The 20,449-nt window shown below is 49.7% G+C and overlaps 1 long non-coding RNA gene across 1 annotated transcript in view; it reads right to left on the bottom strand.

The window, feature by feature from the left end:
* Positions 1 to 3,823: 3,823 nt before the first annotated feature.
* The window catches only part of LOC142774395 (uncharacterized), a 40,078-nt gene continuing 23,452 nt past the window's right edge, over positions 3,824 to 20,449 (bottom strand). Inside the window, exon 3 of the long non-coding RNA XR_012886377.1 lies at positions 3,824 to 3,974. This is a non-coding gene — a long non-coding RNA (uncharacterized LOC142774395). The remainder of the gene's footprint in view (positions 3,975 to 20,449) is intronic.

Raw genomic sequence — 20,449 nt, 5'->3', positions numbered from 1 at the left:
TGACTCCAGATGGCCTATACCAACTTCGAGTGCTCCCTTTTGGCTTGTTTTCAGCGCCGGCAACATTCCAGCGAATGATTCTCACAGGGCTCCAGTGGCACACTTGTCTTGTCTACCTTGATGATTTGGCAGTCTTCTCTGCTACGTTCCAGCAGCACCTTCACCACCTGCGCAGCGTGCTGGAGGCTATCCGATCGGCGGACCTCGCATTAAAGCCACAGAAGTGCCACTTCAGCTATGAAGAAATAAAATTTTTGGACATGTAGTTAGTGCCGAAGGAGTCTGGCGTGATCAGGACAAGCGTGCCGCTGTTGCCGATTTACCAGCTCCTGTCGATAAGAAAGCCGTCCGGCGCTTCCATGGTTTGCGCGACTACTATCGCCACTTCATTTACGACTTTTCACAGATAGCGAAACCTCTGACTCGTCTCACAAGAGACGACACTCCGCTTGTCTGCTAAAACGAATAACAAGCAGCTTTTGATGAACTGCTACAGCACATGCAGTCAGCACCCGTTCTCGCTCATTTCGATGATGATGCTGACATGAAGGTCCATACTGACGCTAGTTTTACTAAGCTTGGTGCAGTGCTCATTCAACGTCAAGAGGGCATCGAAAGAGTGATAGTCTGCGCCAGTCACTCTCTGTCCCGTGCCGAGGCAAATTATTCCACTACGGAGAAAATGTGCCTCAAAGTCGTGTCGTGTGGACAATCACCAAGTTTCGCCCATACCTTTATATTCGTCCCTTCAAGATAGTGATGGACCACCACGCCCTCTGTTGGTTGGCAAGCCTACGCAACCCTTCAGGACGGCTAGCACGGTGGAGCTTGCGGCTGCAGGAATTAGACGCCACCATCGTCCATAAGTCCGGCCGTAAACATCATGACGCTGACACACTGTCACGCGCACCCCTTCATGTCGTCAGTCAGGAAGTAGAGGAAGACGAAAGCTTTCTGGGCGCCATTAGCTCATCAGACCTGAGAAAAAGGCGGTGAGATTACGCAAAGAGTCGTTCGATCATCCATCATTTAGAGGACCAGAGCACAATCATACCACGTCCTTTACCCCGCTCGTTTACGTCGTTCTGCCTTCGAGATGGCGTGCTCTACAAGAACGCTCGTTCGAACAACCATGCTTACCTCCTGGTGGTTCGTCGAGACATGCGAGACGACGTCCTCTTCACTTGCCATGACGAACCCACATCCGATCATCTGGCCTACTCACGGACGCTTGCCAGAGTGAGCGAGAGGTACTATGGGCCAGTACTTTCGGCAAGCGTCAAGAAGTACGTCAAGGGCTGTCGGGAATGTTAGCACCAAAAGCAACCAGCTGGTTCACTTCAGCCCATTGAAGCACCTTGCACGCAGTTCGACCAAGTCGGCATGGACATTCTCGGGCCATTTTCCCTGTCTGCGGACAGCAACAGATGGGTGATCGTCGTGACCCACTATTTGACACGCTACGCTGAGACGTGGGCGATCCCACGAGCCACGGCTTCTGAGGTAGCACAGTTTTTCATGTGCCACATCGTGTTACGACAAGGTGCTCCTTCCAGTATAATGACGGACAGAGGGACGGAATTCACGGCGCAGCTTACGGACGAATTTTCGAACTGAGTGACACCAGTCACTGAAAGACAACTGTGTACCGCCCGCAAACCAGCGGTCTTACCAAGCGACTGAATAAGACCCTCGCAGACATGATCTCAATGCACATCGACGTACAGCAAAAAACAAGGGACCGGATCTTACCTTACGTGACCTTCGCGTATAATGCCGCCTTGCAAGAGACCACGCGATTCGCACCATTTCGGCTTCACTACGGCCGCGATTTGCAGACCATCCTGGACTTTATGCTACCGTGTCAAGACGAAGACGAGTTGGCAACTGACGCTGAAGAATTCGCAGAGCGTGGTGAGGAAGCCCGGCTGCTCGCGCGACTGCACATCGGCCAGCAACAGCAGGCAGATGCACGACGCCATAACACCGGCCACAGAGCAGTGTTTTACAACCCTGGAGACCAAGTTTGGGTGTGGGCACCCATCCACCACCGTGCCACTCAAGTGGCACTTTCACTTAGTGAAAAGTTACTGAGCTAGTACTTCGACCTATATAAAGTGTTACACCGCGTCAGTGACGTGACCTACGAAGTAACACGGCACGCACGGAGCAGGACACGACTGAGGCCGGACGTCGTTCATGTGTTGCGTATCTAACGATTTATTGTGCGTTGTTCGTAACTTTATCTTTACTGTACACAGTTCTTTGTTTTATTTATTTATTTTTGTAAACTAGATTCTGTGTTATTTACTTATTTTTGTAAACTAGATTCTTCGTTCAGAGACTTTTCCCATATTGGCACGCTCTTTAATTTTTACTTTTACATTACCTGATTTTCCCATTTCTTTTTTTTTCACGTGCACATGTTGTAAAATCGCGTGGGGCTATGTTCTTTTCTTTCTTTCTTTTGGAACTTTTTTCTTTCGAAAGAGGGGGCAATGCCACCCACACGTAGTGGGTTGACTGCAAGAGCGGCTCTCAATCTGGAGAAAAAAGAAGATCGTGCGCCTCTTTTCTGCTCGAGAGCAAGCAACGACTGACGCATCATTCTAGAGCTAGCTACCCGTTGGTTTAATAAACCCCCAGTACTTGTGACTCACCGTGACAATATTGACATGCCTTTAGATTGTTGAAGAAAATACAAATACTGCATCAAGTGGGTTTCTGTGGCAATGTCCTAAGCCACCGAAATTGAGAACAATATCTGCAGGTATTTATAAAGCTACCTTGGGAAATGCAACAACTAGTAGTCTTTTCCTAATTAATGAGTAGTTCCGACATAACATGAAGTAATGCTACATTGTTTGTGCTTCTTCACAAAATGGACCAGTTCTCTATGCCATTCTTCACCCTTCTTGAGGAAGCTGGGTACCCGCTACACACATGTAGAGAATACTGTGCATTTTTTTCATGCTGTGGCTCACAAGGATGAAGTATTCTGCCGGAAGCTTTTGTAATGGGGCTGGTGCAATCAACGACCCCCTCGTTACGCAATTCTCATTGTGTGACGCTTGGTTCTTTTTCGCTGCTCTAAAACACTTTATTACTTATATTAACGCGATTCTCTTCCAGACATCAAGCCAAGGCAAGTTTACAACGTACTTTCAAGCACCGGCGTCACTCAGTGGTTGAATACTGCGCTGATGCAAAGGAGACTCTCATTGGGTTTCATTCTTGTTGTGTCCATTCACTTTTTTCATTAGCTAGCTTTCTTGTTTTTCGTAATAGTAGTTACAAACACTGGCAGTGGCGGAAGCGGCGGACAACCATGGCACACGCGACCCTTGATGGGATCCCACAGCAGGTTTCACTGTAAGACTAATAAGCCATTTTTATTAGTTTTTAAGCACGGTGAAACAGAAGGGGGGAGATCTTCTGGCGTGCTTTACGTGGGTGATAACAACACTACGCTAGTTGTACATGCGTATCAATTGTTATATCTTCGTGCTTTTTAGCTGCGACACCCTGTACGCTGCCTGCGACGAAAAATATGGTTTTTTGAATGTTCACGCTCCTCCGTTTTTCCTGTGTTTTTGTTTAGTTGTCATGCCACTTCTTTGTCTTGCAAATTCTTTCAATTGTGAGTGAATTGTGTTCGTGTAAAAGCGAGCTGAACTGACGTACTACAGATCACGGTAAGTTCTCGCAAGAATGACTACTTTGTGCATACATAGGTACCTCCCAGTTCTTGGTCTGTACGGACCATCGCATAGCGACTCCCATGTAGTGTTTCTCAGGAGAGAAGTAACGTTTCCCAGACACATATTGTTCGCTTGAGTGTTTATTTGACTACTAATTTTCCAAGAACATTTTCAGCGACGACGTCTGGTGCACACTGCGATTGACTGCAAAATGCGTCTGGAGATCCGTCGACAGTAGCAGTGTTCACGGGGACACTGTCCCCAGCCGCAGTGCTGAAAGACATGTAAGAGCATGCATAAACAAACATTCACCGTACCTCAATTATATATATATATATATATATATATATATATATATATATATATATATATATATATATATATATATATATATATATATATATATATATATATATACATTGAATCTAGGATTTCAGGCTGCCTGTGGCGAAGACTACCACAGAAGGGCATGGCACTATAGTGGTGTCAATTCAGCCGACCGTATCAGGTGACACTGCAGTGCTTTGGATTGTACTTGCATGTCATTCAGTAGCAGGCATACTATAGCATATTGTGTCACATTATTCTGCTTCGCGGTGCTCCATCTACAGTGATAACAGACAGACGGATAGCATTCACAGTGCAGCTTAGACAAGAAGTCTTTAGACTATGTAACACTAGGCATCGAATGACGACTGCTTACGATCCGCAGAGCAACGGGCTCACTTAGTAACTAATTAAGATCGTCACAAATATTATCTCCATGTGCATGTACGTCCAATACAAAACATGGGATCGCATTTTGCCTCATGTCAAGTTCGCTAATACCGCCGCCGTTCAAAAAACAACACGATTTGCACCGTTTCACCTTCTCTACGGCGGTGAAGTTCAGACGAAGCTGGATGCTATGCTTCCTTGTGAAGACGGCGATCAATTATGAACATATGCCGAATAATTTGTAGAGTGTGCTAAGAAAACTCGCACCTCATGCGGCTACACAATGGTCAGCAGCAACAGGTCGATGCACGACGTTACAACATGCGTCACAGAACCTATCTTCTAGTCTGGGAGACCAAGTTTGAGTTTGAACCTTTGTTCATCACCGTGGCCTCTCCGAAACGTTGCTAAACAGACACTTCGGTCCGTATGAATTGTTGCGCCGCGTGAATGACGTAAACTACGAAGTGGTTCCAGGCACTGCGTAGTCAACACGGATATAACAAAGACGACTGAGCTCTGACACAGTTCATGCGGTGCCATTGAGGCCTTATTTGGCAGGTTCCAAATTCCTCGTACTATCTTTATTTACTTTTCTTGCATTCTTTTATTGGTGGTATTGCCATTTATTCATCTATGGGGAACTCTTGGTATGTAACACTAGGCTATTCGTGTTCTTTTTTATTGTTTGGCTGCTTTGTTTTTTTTTGCCATCTGTTCACAACATCGGGGCGATGCTCTTTTTTTGTGAAGGAGAAAAATTGCTACCTCATTCTAGTACTGGGTCATATGCCAAAACAAATGCTCAGACCACTAAAGACAGAAGCGCGAGTGAGACCCCTGCTCTGGAGAGCAAGCCCATCCCACTGCCGAGTGATTCCTGGCCGGTCCCCCGTGGTGGGATGAGCCATTCCTCTTCGGTGCAACCAACCAACCAGCCAATCCAGCTGACGTGCTTGGTAAGAGCCCTGTTGCTGAGACCTCACTGAAGCAATTTTGCTTCAAGTAGATTCTAATCACTAACTCTCGCATGCATTTGAGATCCTTCTCTCGTATTTATAAGTGAGATTCTGCTCGGACCCTCAAAATGCAGGAAGTTTTGTATTGAAAAGACACCTACAAACAACCGTTATTTCGATCTGTTTTCTTTTTTTAGTACCTGGGGCTATGTTTCAGAGTTTCTCTCGGGACTACTAATGAAGCCATCTGAGTAAAGAAAAAAAAATAAAGAAAAGCTGACTACAGTATCGACGAAGATTTGTTGTCATAGACGTGCGTAGCACGCAAACAACTAACGCAGTTTGAGAAAGCCTAGAAACTTTCCTTCAGGTTCGGTAATGTTCACTGCAACAACAAACGTACATTTATGACCTGTACAAGACGGTTTAGACATAAATCCCAGTGACAGATTACACAGCTAACTGAACTAAGTATACCACACCACACGCCCCTGTCATTTATTCCCAGTAATAGCTGCAGCTTCATACATAATCGTGACTTGTTTTGTGGCTTCAGCTCTTGTCATCGAGTAACGCAGTTTTCTTAACTGAAAGATGGCTTAATGGATCTCAGATTGTAAGTCGTTTCAATTATTTCCTAATTTCAGTATATTTCACAAAGGACAGACCTGAAAGGTCTCGTGTTAGCGGCGCGCTCATAGCCTCTTACTTAGGGTGCCTCGATACATGCGTCACCGCTCAGAGTGCTGCCATCTTTTGTACTGCTCCCTGCGCCATTGTAGTGCCTACATAGTCTTCGAAAGAGGTGTGGAGCTCACGAGCGCAAACTGCTGCTGTGTTGGCATGGCTTTCTTCTGCATGGTATGCCTGGATATTGCGTTCCTCAGTGCTAAAATTCTTCGCATTATGCTAATGGGCCCCATGCCACCGAAGCAACACCGGTAGGTCGTGGGAGAGATAATGGTGGCTGCCGCACCAGATGTCGCAGATGTATTCACTCTGAATGGAGGAGCGGGCAACGAGGTACTCTACACTTACTAATAATTATTACATTGTACCGTAGTAAACGTGTCGTCTAACTTCGATACGTTATGGTTACGCTGTAATGTGCCACGTGTGCTTTCATATATGCACTTTCATGACTTTTTGCTAACCATAAAGAAAGTAAATCCTAACTGACCTGATTTCAGCTTGACTTTGATTGATAGTGCTAATAGAGCAGCGCCGCTGTCCAGAAATAACATTCATAGTGATTCCCTCAGCACATGTTCTTCTGATTGTTTGCCCAATCAATTATTTTGACAAGCCTTATGCTCAGTTTATCCCCACTTCTCTTTGCCGTCTTCTTCATGTCACAGAAGTGTTATGAATGGACCTTGACGTCCCCAAAACCCGCTCCGCACACTCGTCTTCCTCCTGCCACTGCACCTGCAGCTACGCCTACCCGTGTTGTTTCCGGCCCTGCTCGTGTGCTCACTGCGACTGAGGCCGCTCCTGCAAGAGTGCTTGCTGCTCCACACATCGTGCTGCCATCTACCTTGTCGCTGTATTCAAGAACTGTTCTTTTTCTACCAGCAAACGTTATTTCACCGCACCTCTCGCCTTGTCAGTGCGCTAGCTCTATCTGCGCTGCCTGGAGTCAAAGAAGTGCGAGTAAACACAAAATAAAGCTGACAAACTTTGTGACTATGGGGCAGTAGATAGCCTCCTCGTATGTATTGTCGTGGACCAAAATTTCATACGTTTGACTCCTGTTCACGGAACTTTTTATTTCTCTTCTGACTAGGCGTATTTTTTCAGTGTTGCTTATTTGACTGAAATATATCACAGAAGTTTTGGTGGACACTGGCTTAAACACTTCGTGTTAAAAGAAAATTGTAGCAGGAGCCTCGTCTACAACGGGACGGTTGAATCGCCTTTTAGCCATTTCGCAACTAGCAAGAATATCGGTGATATATCCCCCTTCTGCTTACCACCTATAAATCAGTGGTGTGGTGCAAGGCATCGACGGCGACAACACCAACGAAGCCCTCCTGGTTGCCATGACGTCCAAATTGCCGGTAATGGCAGCGAGGTGACAAGGTGCCTCACTGATCTTGCAGTACGCTTTCCCCGTCAACCCTTCTGCATTTCCCCGTCCCTCCTACTCGGGTCCACCTTTTCGCATAGTATTTGATGTGAGGCCATCCCGTCCTCACCCACTTTATTGCCTGTAGTGCAGACGTTATGGACATGTCCCTACCGCTTGCCGAGGGCCGAAGTGGTACCTGTGGTGTGGCAGACACCATGGAAAAGACGGTAGCTGTACTAGTAAAGTAAGATGCCTGCACTTCGGCTGGGTACACTCAGCTGAATGTGCTGACTTCCAGCTTTGGAGAGCGGCACCTGGCCACCACCATCAATGCCCCCACCTACCTGCCTTACAAGCCCTAGTAGAAAGGGTGATCCTAAAATAAACCAGACCGCGGGCAAGTGATACACTGAGGAATGTTTGATTCATTGAAAGTGGCAGTCAGCTCAACATATTAGCATCTGTCAGGCGCACAGCAGAGAGGGCCGCCTGTTCCTACCGAGTGACAGGGCTCTGCCAAGCCTTACCCACCTACAAAGGCAACCTCCCAGCTTCATGCGCAGCAAGAGAACACAAACCTGAGGCTCCTGTTAAGAGCCGTTGTACATCTACTTACTCTTGGTAACCCACTGTGCTCATCTGCCATCTGGCAGGTGGCGTGCATCTTCCTAGCAGCCACCATGACCGACTGTCATCTGCTATATACGGCGAGCCATTGCCACCACCAGCACCGCCACCCCTGTGTGCTTCAGTTCAACGCTCACTCATTGTGGCGGCGGCATGCATACCTCTCGCTACATCTCGTGCAGAGCGGGTATGATTCGCTGGCTTCACAAGAAGTGTACGTAAAAACGGCCGGATTGCGACTTCCCGGATACATTGGCTTCGGAAGTGCGACATCGCGTATTCTTGACTCGTGGCAACACGTACCATGCATTGGCATCCCAAGACTCAACCACGTTGTGCAGTGCACGTGTGGCGTGATCTACCACATGCGCACATTATGCGGCCGATGTCAATGTGGGTGCTCTTGAGCGTTGTGCTGTGACTATGCGGCTCCATGTTGTGGACACGACAGTGACCTCTTTGTATGTGCTACCTGGACAGCGGAGGGACGCAACCTTGTTGCTACCGCGGACTGCTCAACTCTCAAGCGACTACCTCCTATGTGGTGATACGAACGCTAATAACACCATATAGGGGCATCGCACTTGCTTTCCTTGAAGTCCTCATCTGGTGGACGTTACTCTTCGAAAGTTTTGAACACAGGATTTTTTACCTTCGTCTGCAGAACAGGCTGGCCATCATGCTCCACCATCGACGTATCTTTGGTAAGTGAAACACACCGCTACAATTAGGCAAAACAGCCTGGCTCTTGTACTTCGGACCACCTTTCGATCGTCATCACACTATAGCACTCTGAAACGCGGTTCCGAAAACACAGCGGGGTTTATTAATGCATCTCCGCCATTGTTCCAACGACTTCTTCTTTTCTTCTCAGCAGACTACCCACTACTAGCTTATGTCCCAAGTGTGTTGTGCCATAAGAAGAAAAAAAGTATGCCACAGATAGCCCCCCCCCCCCCCTGCAGACAAGTGGCCGTGGGCTCTTGAAGAAAAAAAATGATCAGACGGAGCTTGTTCGAATGGGTGCTGGCTTGATCCTTTCAATGCTCACTGTTTCTTCATGTCCATTACGCAGGATTGTGAAATGATGTTCAGAACGCTTGATGACTGGAAAAGCACCGTCATAGCGAGACTGAAGAGCACGGCGAAACGCAACAACACGATCAAAAACGTGTGGAGATGTCTGTAGGTTTGCCGGCAGAAAAACGTCGTTCTTAGTGTGAGCTGAAGTTGGTGATGAGCGCAAGTTTTCCATGAAGATCCGCAGACCCCGGACGAAAGAAGATGTACCCGAAACACTCTGCGTAGTAACGGGGCTGACTAGGTCACCAGGCAAATGGAGTGTGCAGCCATAAACCATCTCGGTTACAGAGCAGGAAAGTTCTGACCGAAGTGTTGAACGCAGGCCTAGAAGCACGATGGGGAGGTGTGATACCCAATCTTCGGCGTGAGGCTGCGAGGCGAGTGCTGCTTTTAGATGACGGTTGAGTCTCTCCACTAAGCCATTTGATGCTGGATGATACGCAGTTGTGCGAATACGCGCACAACCCAGTAGAGATGTGACAGAGGGGAAAATCGCTGACTCAAACTGGCTGCCTCAATCAGTAGTCACCGTGGATGGTACACCGAAATAACTAATCCAGGTAGCAAGAAAGGCACGAGGAACTGTTTATGCCATGATGTCAGGCATTGGAGCTGCTTCAGGCCGCCTACTGTACCTGTCAATACACCTAAGAAATACGTACTTCCCCGACATGGAGGTAATGGCCCGACAATGTCCAAATAAATGGTGTCCAAACATGCATCAGGTAGAGGGAATTTTCCCCAAGGACGCTTAATGTGCCATTCCACCTTGATACGCTGACATGCTCTGCAAGTGCCAACCCAGTCACAAATGTTAGCGCGTGTGCGCGGCCAGACATAGCGTTTAGTGACCAGATGTTGCGTAGCTCTTACGCCTGGATGGCAGATAGAGTGGAGGGTGTCAAAAACAGCATGACGAAGCTGTGAAAGAACATAGATACGAGTGCAGTTGTGTGAAACATCGCACCAGAGTGTAACGTCGTCGTCAGGAAAGTTGACTTGTTCCAGCCGGAGAGAAGTAGAGCGTCGGAGTCGTGGAAGCTCATTGTCTAATGCCTGTGCCTCCGCGAGCGAGGACAATGAAAGGTCGGTGGTGCCTGTCATGGCATTGATGGTAATACGACTGAGAGCGTCCGCTGCACTGTGAAAGCTGTCTTTTACATAACGTATGTTTGTGGTGAATTCGGCAATGAAAGCAAGGTGTCGGAGTTCTGTAGGAGTGTGCGTGGCACTGCAGGAACGTAAAGCCGAAATGAGGGGCTTGTTGTCGGTAAGACTGGTAAATTGTCGTCCTTCAAGGAAGTACCTGAAATGCTTCACCGTAAGGTAGGCCGCGAGGAGCTCCCATCTGAAAGTACTATATCGGCGCTCAGTGTCGCGTAACTTGCGGGAAAAGAAGGAAATCGGAGCCCATGCACCATTTATTCATTGATGAAAAGCGACCCCAACTGCTTCTGATGAAGCGTCTACCAGGAGGCTAGTGGGATCAGTTGGTGAAAGGTGGTGCAGGAGGGTGGCCTGGGCGAGCTTGGTCTTAACGGCGGCAAAAGCTTGATCCACGACCATGTCCCAGGGAAGTGCGGATGACTCGGCTTGCGAAATCGAGAGTAGTGCTTCCAGGGGCTGCAGCAGTTTAGAGCATGTAGGGAACAAGTGGCGATAAAAATTGACGAGTCCGAGAAAACGTCGTAGACTGCGTCTGGACGTGGGAGGCGGGTACTCGAGGATAGCTTGAACCTTGTCAGGTAGAGGGGTGTTGCCATCTTTAGTGATCTAACGTCCGAGGAATGCTATCTCCGAGACTCCAAACTGACACTTTTCTACATTGATGACAAGGTCGTAATCACGCAGTCGAGTGAAAAGCTGACGTAGATGTGCCTTGTGCGTTTCAGCGTCCTTGCTGGCAACGAGAAGATCGTCGGTATAGGCGAAACAAAACGGCAAGCCTCTTCTGACTTCGTCTATAAAACGCTGAAATGTCTGAGCTGCGTTTCTGAAACCGAAAGGCATTCGTAAATACTCATAGAGCCCAAATGGGGTAATTATTGTAATTTTGTGAATGTCAGAAGGCTAAACGGGGATCTCGTGATAGGCTTTCACAAGATCAATCTTCGAGTATACAGTTGTGCCGGTTAAAAAGGCGGTACAGTCCTTAATATTGGGTAACGGGTATCGACCTGCAACGGTGACTGCATTGAGAGTCCAATAATCACCATAGGGCCGCCAGTCATTGTTCTTCTTGGGAATTGTGTGTAGCGCCGACGATCACGAGCTTGATGACGGACGAATGATTTGCAACTGTAGCATAAGCTCAAACTCGTTGCGAGCAATTCGAGTTTATCAGGGCCAAGTCGGCGATGGCGGCAGTGAACCAGTGGGCCTGTGGTAACGATGCAGTGGGTCAAGTGTGCTTGGGGGTCTTATTTATGGGAGACTGCGTTGTAATTTCCGGAAACTCGTTCAGCAGAGCTGTATATGGTTACGTGGGTGGTTTCACGAAAGTGGGGTCAAGGGCCGTAGCGCGTGACAGAAAACCATTGACCGATAAGCCGGTGTAGCTATCCACCAGACGACAGTGGCTCATATCCAGGAGCAGATGAAAATGCCTTAAGAAATCGGCGCCTAAGATTGCGTAGCGTACGTCTGCTATCCAAAATAACCACTGCAGTTTCCTCTTAAGACCGAGATCAATAGTCAGAAACTTCTGTGCGTGAGTTGCGATGACCGAAGAATTGATCGCTTGTAAAGGAGTTGACTTCTCGCATAGACGCCGGTCAGTTTTGGACGCTAGAATTATGCTGAATTCTGCTCCAGTGTCCACCAGCAATCGCTGACCTGTGGTTCTGTCGGTGATATGGAAGAGGCGGCTTGATACTTGGCCTTGATCGCACGCCGCTGTTATTGACGATCGGCCGGAGCGTTTCCCATGCGCCACGAGCAAGGTGGCACACATCTGCGAGCCGCGGCATGAAAACGCCGGTGATATTACCATGTGTTTTGCGGCGAAAAGCAGTGCTCTAGCTGGTGAAGGGGCCGTTGCGGAGCAGCCGACGTGAGAGATGGTCGATGTGGACGAGGCTAATCATTTAAGTAGCGAATGTTCAGCAATTGCAGACGAAAGTTGGCTACTTCAGCTGCGAGATCTTTTACCGTTTCTCGAAGGGAATCTGCTTCAGAAATCGGAGAGGTGTGGGCAGCGTTTATGATGGCCGGAACAACGTCCATCATGTCATCGGCCATTTCTTCCAGCTCCGACAGCCGCTTATCCTGAGCTGGGACAAGGACCATTCGCATGGTAGGTCGAAGACGCTGTAGAAACAACTCACGTAGTATGGATGTTTCTGAGCCGTCTGGCTCGTTCCCAAGCAGGTGCTGCAGGTGACGTAGAAAATGTGTGGGACGGCGGTCCCCGAGCTCTTCGTTGCACAGAAGTTGCTTAATACGCCGATGCTCAGGGCGCAACAAGTCGCTGAAGAAGAGCCTGTTTGACTGTCGTATATGGAGTGTCACCAGGCGGGCCCAGGAGGATGTCGCGAATTTCGGCCATTGCCTGTGGCGGCAACGCTTCAACGAGGAGCTCATGCTTGCGAACTTCTGATGTGATGCGATGAATGCGGAACTTGTTCTCGACTTGAATGAACCATAAGGAGAGATCGGCAAGCCACAGCTGTGGTAGCGTCATAGTAGCAGTACCTCCAACAACACCCGAAGAGGGTACATGGCTGGGTCCAGTGGCAGCGGTACCAGGGCTGAGGCGTCGAGATGCTCACGCTGCTCTATGGATGGTCACGTTCGTAGTCCGGGTCACGAATAAATGTAGCACTCTGAGACGTGGTTCCAAAAACACAGCGCGGTTTCTTAATGCATCTCCGCCATTGTTCCAACTACTTCTTTTCTCCTCGGCAGACTACCCACTACTAGCTTATGTCCCAAGTGTGTCGTGCCAGAAAAAGAAGAAAAGTATGCCACAACACCTATAAAGGGGAGATGCCAAGCTGTGAAGCACAGTCGATGGGTGCGCGTGAGCTTTCCGAAGGCAGCATCAAGACGTCTCAGAGGATCAGGACTTCTGAATTTAGTAGCAGAGGCAGCACAGGTGGTGACCATCCTGTCCAGTGTGCTAGAGCACCATCCTGTGCCAGGTATTCATCACCTCAACATATGGGCTGTGAAGCGCAGGGCTTATAAAAGGCACCAAAGGACGAAGACCATGCACATCGCCCACTCTTTAACCATCACGTCGGATCCCGTATGACGGTGACGTGCCACTGCTCAAAGGCGGCAAACCTGGCCACTCTCTTAGCTAGGCAACAAGTGGTGCAAAAGTACAATGCCTCCTACAATCTCTTGTCACCGCACCAACGGTGTGCAATCCATCCTTATAGTGAACATCCACTTGGGCATTAGTAAACAACAAATGACAGAGCAGCTGGCTGATCGCTTCACGAAACTGCCGCTAGCCCACCCGGCCATCCTAACCCCCATGCCTGCTCCCAGGCCACCACAACGTCATCACCCCGCCCTGACGACCAGCCAGATTGCAGCTCTTCGTAAAGAGCCCATTTTACAACACGAAGTGAATGTTTTTCTAGCTAGAATCTAGCGCTGAAGGCTCCGGGTGTTGATGGCATAGCATACCAGGTGGTGCGGAACGTAGATGCTGCTGCACACTGACACCTGTTGTCAATGGCCTCCATTAGAGCGGCACTTTGCATGAGGCCTGCCTGACCACTGTGGAAACCACTGTGGCTGACCACTGTCAGGAAAATTAGCCATCCTTGTGCAGCCATCGCATCCTCCAGGCCCATCTCTCTCATCTCTACTGCGGGCAATCTCAGAGAAGTCATAGCACGGCCAAACCTAAACTGGCTTGCGGGGGCAAAGAAGTTTTCACCAGTACAGCAGACGGACTTTCCGTGCCACCGCTTTAAAGTATACTCGATTACCAACGTCATCTCCACCTTGGAGGAGGTCAGTAGCAACGTCGAAGCGGCACTCCTCCTCCTGTTGGATGTCGAAGGTGCTTTTGCCAGCCTGCCTCACATAGCCATGGAGAATGCTTTGCACACACTCGTCATCGTGGGTTGCCTTCTTAACTTCATCAGTGCCTTCCTTGCTCAACGAACCCTCTGGTTTAGGGTTTTATGCACGCTCGGCGATCCATGGCCAGTGACGGCTGGAGTTCTGCAAGGTTCTGCTCTGAGCCCCATTTTGTTCAACTTCGTGATAGTGGGAGTGCTTTCTGCGCTATCTGTTGACAAATGCTAGCCACAATTTTCTTTGAATGCAGACAATGTGGCACTGTGAGTTAAGAAGCCGAAATGAATCCTACGGCCATCAAGTGCTCTCTTCATCGTTCCATTGGTGCTGTGACGTCCTTTTTCAAGACAATCGGACTGACTATGTGACCCATGAAGACGGAGGCGCTGCTAGTTCACCCCAGAGCCTCTGCGCACAAGGCCATTCTAAGGCTAGTGCTGGGCGACCAGCCGATATTGTGGAGCAAGGCAGTGACGTATCTAGAGCTAAAGATTCACCGACTCAACTGGATACCAGCTGTCAAACCCACCACGCCTAGAGCCACCAGAGTCGATACTGCTGTAAGAAAGATTCTCAGTCAGGGCCAACAATACTCCTCGCAGCTGGCCAATCAGCTGTACGAGGGAGCTCCAACAGGGGAGCAAATGTAAGCACCACCCCTGGTGCATATGGAGCCACACCACAAGGAGCTGCTGGAGGGCCTACACCAGATACTAATTCGGTGCTCCATGGAATGCCAGCGCCAGTTGCACGTGGCTGCCACACTGGCGGAGGCCCATAACTGGCCGCTGTCACTCCTTATGCTGCGACAGGCGCCGCGCCATGTGAATAGCCTTGACAGAGCTCCCGGGGGGCACTGCCCTCCATCAGAGACAGTGAAGCCGACCGACTTCATGGAAGGCCCATATCTACGCTTTCGTTGAAGAACTGCTGCCCGAGGCTTCCTGTTTTATCCAGCCCTCTCCACCACACCAACAGCCTCTGAACATATATTTAGGGCTTTAAAACATCAGCAAAAGGTGGACACCGGCGTGTGAGCTCCACCAGGCAGCCGTGGCGAAAATTCATGAAAGGCTGTGGGAGTACCTCTTGGTGTTCAAGGACGGGTCCATGCAGGACAGCGCCCGCTAGACCATGGTTGCCTGTGTCATATCATCGACTGAGACAGCCATCTGGTGCTATCTTTGCTTCCAGCCAGCTACAATGCAGCTGAATTGGTCAGCTGTCACTTGGAAGCTGATTCCCTCACTGCAATGTCACTCCCCGTGGCAATTTCGCGTGACTCCCGGCAAGCCCTACGAGCGCTGCTTCAACCAGATCAAAGAGGCATCGCGAGAGTGCTGCTGCACGCCAAACTGGCATTTGAATTACGTGAAACTGATCGTTATCGGAGATAGCGGTGTGCAACTTTCCCTCCACTTCCTCCCTTCTCAGGTTGGGAGAGCCAGCGACGATGAGGCATCGGCTAAGGCAGCGCATTACTGTGGCACACCAGTCACCCAGGCGATAGCGTCGAATTACTCCCGGCAATGACTGCGGCTGCTCCTATCGATGGATAACTTTGACACACGGTGGGCAAGAGGCAAGTCTTTGCCATTCCTATTGGAGACCGTTCTGGACAGAAATTATGTAGAGGCTTCAAGAAAAACAAATTCAATTCCCCAGCCTTCACCGCCGAAGAGATGCGAACAGCGATTGGTAGTTCGCCAGCGCGCCGGCAGCGCCTAGCCTTGGCACACTTGTATTTAACGAGTCGCTGTTCATCGCCTGGATGCCGAAGGTACGGCGACGACGAAACGGTGGATCATATTATTTGCTCCTCACCTGTCCTGGCCGCAGAACGATTCGTTATTGTGAACCATTGTCAACAGCTCGGTCTCCCTGTGGCAGTGGGGGAACACATCCTTCTTCTCGAGCATTCGAAGACGTAAGCTCTCCAAGCATTCCTTTAAATTTGTGCTTCTGCCGCCTTCGCTACCTTATAAAGAAACGTTTTCGCTTCGTTCAGCTGACTGCGCTGACTGAGCTCTCTCCTGCCAGAGCTGTCACGTTGTTTTTTCTTACTTCTATTATTTTCCATCTCCCCAGCCTTAAAGGCACTGAGCGTTGCTACCATGACGGTAGTCAGAAAAGGGCGTCTTTTTTGTCTCTTCCGCCTTCATTGACTTCCTTCTTTCACCGGAGTGGTATGTGCATATGATCAACAAAGTAAAATATTGTCACGGAATCGTGACGTGGCCGAAGACAAGAGACTTCGTGTTGGGATTTAACTGTTTATTTGGGCGAACCTGTGCCCAGTAAACGGAAAGTCCAATTACAGCAGCAGTCTCGCACAGATAGCAGTCTCGGACTGATAGCCGCGAACGGAGCGTCGGCCTTCGATCAACAACTGACAAGCGGCGAAGCGCGTCGGCATTTTATACTCTTGCCATTGAATGTTCTAGCGTTATCGCTGGTGGTGGCGTTGGTTCCAGAACAATCTGTACCGTTCGCACAGTGGGCGTGATCTTAACAAAATGATCTACTACAGTCCGGAACCTTCTCGAAAACTGAAGGCGCGGTTTGCGCTGAGAATCGTGTGGTGTTTTGGGACGATACCAAAAACTTAGGAAATGAAACGTGGCATTGAACCCCTCTGAAAAGAAGGCATCGTGCCGATGCTTTAACTAAAGATGAAAGTACAATAATAATGCAAGAAAGTACAATGAATAAATTACGATACAACAATAATACAAAAAAACCACTGGTTCAGTTTGTTAACGCGCATGAAACGGCTTGAGGCGCGCGACATGGACGACTTCAGGTCGCGATCGGCGTCGTTGAGAGTTCGTGATGCCGTCGGGGACAACCTCGTAATTAAGTGGGCCGAGACGTCGAACCACCCTGTACGGTCCGAAGTGCCGTCGCAGAAGCTTTTCACTTAGTCCACGTCGGCTTATCGGCGTCCACACCCAAACACGTTCACCGGGCTGGTATTCCACGAAGCGTCGTCGAAGGTTGTAACGGTGGCTGTCGGTCGTCTATTGATTCTTGATACGGAGACACGCAAGTTGTCGGGCTTCTTGGGCGCGTTGAAGGTACTCGCTCACATCGAGGTTTTCTTCGTCGGCGACGTTGGGTAACATGGCATCGAGCGTCGTTGCCGGGCTACTTCCGTAGACCAATTTGTATGGAGATATCTGCGTCGTCTCCTGCACCGCCGTGTTGTATGCGAAGATCACATACGGAAGAATGGTGTCCCACGTCTTGTGTTCGACATCGATGTACATTGACAGCATGTCGGCGATCCTCTTGTTAAGCCGCTCGGTGAGGCCGTTGGTTTGTGGGTGGTACGCTGTCGTCCGGCGGTGGTTTGTTTGGCTGTATGCCAAGATCGCTTGAGTTAAGTCGGCAGTGAATGCCGTTCCTCTGTCGGTGATAAGGACCTCCGGGGCACCGTGACGTAGGACGATATTTTCGACGAAGAACTTAGCTACCTCGGATGCACTGCCTTTTGGCAGGGCTTTTGGCTCGGCGTAGCGGGTGAGGTAGTCGGTAGCTACCACGATCAACATGTTTCCCAAAGCCGACGTCGGGAACGGCCCCAGTAGGTCCATACCATTCTGCTGGAAAGGTCGGCAAGGTGGATAAATTGGCTCCAGAAGTCTCGCTGGCCTTGTCAGCGGTGTCTTGCGTCGCTGACAGTCCCGGCATGTTCTCACATAACGAGTGACGTCGGTGGTAAGGCGTGGCCAGTAGTACCTTTCCTGTATCCTCGCGAGCATGCGAGACACACCGAGGTGCCCTGCCGTCGGATCATCGTGCAGGGCCTGCAGGAGTTCTGGTCGCAGAGCTAAAGGCACCACAAGGAGGTACTTAGCTCGAAGTGGTGAAAAGTTTTTCTTTTGTAGAAGACCGTTTCGTAGAAAGAACGACGCAAGTGCGCGCTTGAACACCTTCGGGACTTCGGCGGTCCTGCCTTCGAGGTATTCTATTAGGGCCTTAAGTTCACGGTCGGCCCTCTGTCGTTCAGCGAAGTCGTCGGTCGTTGTCGTTCCTAAGAAAAAGTCGTCATCCGGGTCGTCGGGTAGCGGTTGGTCGACAGGCGCACGAGAGAGACAGTCGGCGTCGGAGTGTTTTTTGCCGGAGTTGTAAATGACAGTAATGTCATATTCTTGAAGTCTCAGGCTCCACCGTGCGAGGCGACCTGAAGGGTCCTTCAAGGTGGCTAGCCAACACAATGCGTGGTGGTCGCTCACAACTTTGAAGGGCCTGCCGTAGAGGTAGGGGCGAAATTTCGACGTAGCCAAGATGATGGCGAACACTCCTTTTCTGTTGTGGAATAATTTGCTTCTGCTTTGGATAGCAATCGGCTGGCGTAACTAATAACCCTTTCAAGTCCGTCAGCCCTCTGCACAAGAACGGTGCCAAGACCTACGCTGCTTGCGTCAGTATGTATTTCTGTTTCACCGAATTCGTCGAAATGGGCAAGTAACGTAGGCGTCTGGAGGCGATGTTTAAGCTCCTGGAAAGCGTGTTCTTGCGGCGTTTCCCACTTAAACTCCACGTCGGCCTTGGTAAGATTAGTGAGAGGGTCGGTGATACGGGCGAAGGTTTTTACGAACCACCTATAATAGGCACACAGGCCCAGAAAGCCGCGCACGGCTTTCTTGTCAGTGGGCAGTGGGAAGTCGGCGATGGTGGCTGTTTTCCGTGGATCGGGACGAACTCCAGACTTGCTGATAACGTGCCCCAGAAACAAGAGCTCCTCATACGCAAATCTGCCCTTTTCTGGCTTCAGTGTGAGTCCGGAAGTCTTGATGGCTTGAAGTACGGCTTCAAGGCGCCGAAGATGCTCATCGAAACTCGAGGAAAACATGACGACGTCGTCCAAGTACACAAGGCAAGTCTGCCACTTCAATCCTGCCAGTACTGTATCCATAACGCGTTGAAAAGTTGCAAGTGCTGAGCAAAGACCGAAGGGCAACACCTTAAACTCGAAGAGGCCGTCCGGTGTTATAAACGCCGTCTTCTCTCGGTCTCTTTCGTCGACTTCAATTTGCCAATAGCCAGTCTTGAGGTCCATTGACGAAAAGTACTTGGCGTTATAGAGCCGATCAAGTGCGTTATCTATTCGTGGGAGAGGATACACGTCCTTTCTTGTGATTTTGTTCAGGCGGCGATAATCGACGCAGAAACGTAGGGTCCCATCTTTTTTCTTCACTAACGCCACGGGGGATGCCCATTGGTTCTTGGACGGCTGGATAATGTCATCCCGCAGCATTTAATCAACTTGACTCTTCATGGCCTCACGTTCTCGCGTCGAAACCCTGTACGGACTCTGACGGAGTGGTCTGGCATTTTCTTCGGTTGTGATGCGATGTTTCATGATTGGGGTCTGCCGAATTTTCGATGACGACGAAAAGCAATCTTCGTATTGCAGGAGCAGGGCCTTGAGCTGTTCTTGCTTATCGTTCGGAAGTCTGGGATTGACGTCGAAAGCTATGGGAGGAGCTTGGTTCCTCTGAGCACGTTCCGCAGAATCGGCGAGGGCGAAAGCACTGGTGGCTTCGACAATTTCTTCGATGTATGCGACCGTTGTTCCTTTGTTCACATGTTTGTACTCATTGCTGAAATTTGTGAGCATAACCATTGCTTTGCCTCCCCGCAGCTCTGCAATTCCTCTTGCGACGCAAATATTTCGGGTGACCAACACATGCTGACTGCCTTCAATGACGCTTTCCAAGTCAGGTGATTTAGGAGCGCCGACTGAAATAATGACGCTTGAGCGAGGCGGAATGGTGACTTGTTCTTCCAGCACATTCAAGACATGGTGTCCTGACGGCGTGCGCGGCGGTAATGCTTCTTCTGTGGATAACGTTATCAACTTAGTTTTTAGGTTGATGACAGCACCATGAAGGCATAAGAAGTCCATGTCAAGGATGACATCTCACGAGCAACGCTGTAGGACTACGAAGTCTGTAGGATAAATACGGCCTTTAATGGTGACTCTCGCTGTGCAGATTCCTGCAGGCGTTACGAGATGACCTCCGGCTGTGCGGATTTCAGGGCCTTTCCAAGCTGTCCTAACTTTCTTAAGCTTCGCGGTGAACGACCCATTGATGACAGAATAGTCGGCTCTAGTATCGACGAGAGCGGTCACACTGTGGCCGTCCATAAGGACGTCGATGTCGCTAGTTCGCCGTCTCGCATTACAGTTAGGGCGTGGCGTCGGGTCACGGCTGCATCGGCTTGTTCCGCTGCTTCCGTGT

The sequence above is a fragment of the Rhipicephalus microplus genome, chromosome 10, assembly GCF_043290135.1.
Source record: "Rhipicephalus microplus isolate Deutch F79 chromosome 10, USDA_Rmic, whole genome shotgun sequence".
In the NCBI taxonomy this organism is placed as follows: Eukaryota; Metazoa; Arthropoda; class Arachnida; order Ixodida; family Ixodidae; genus Rhipicephalus; species Rhipicephalus microplus.
Note: the sequence above shows the minus strand (reverse complement) of the source record. Positions and strands in the feature narration are given on the sequence as shown.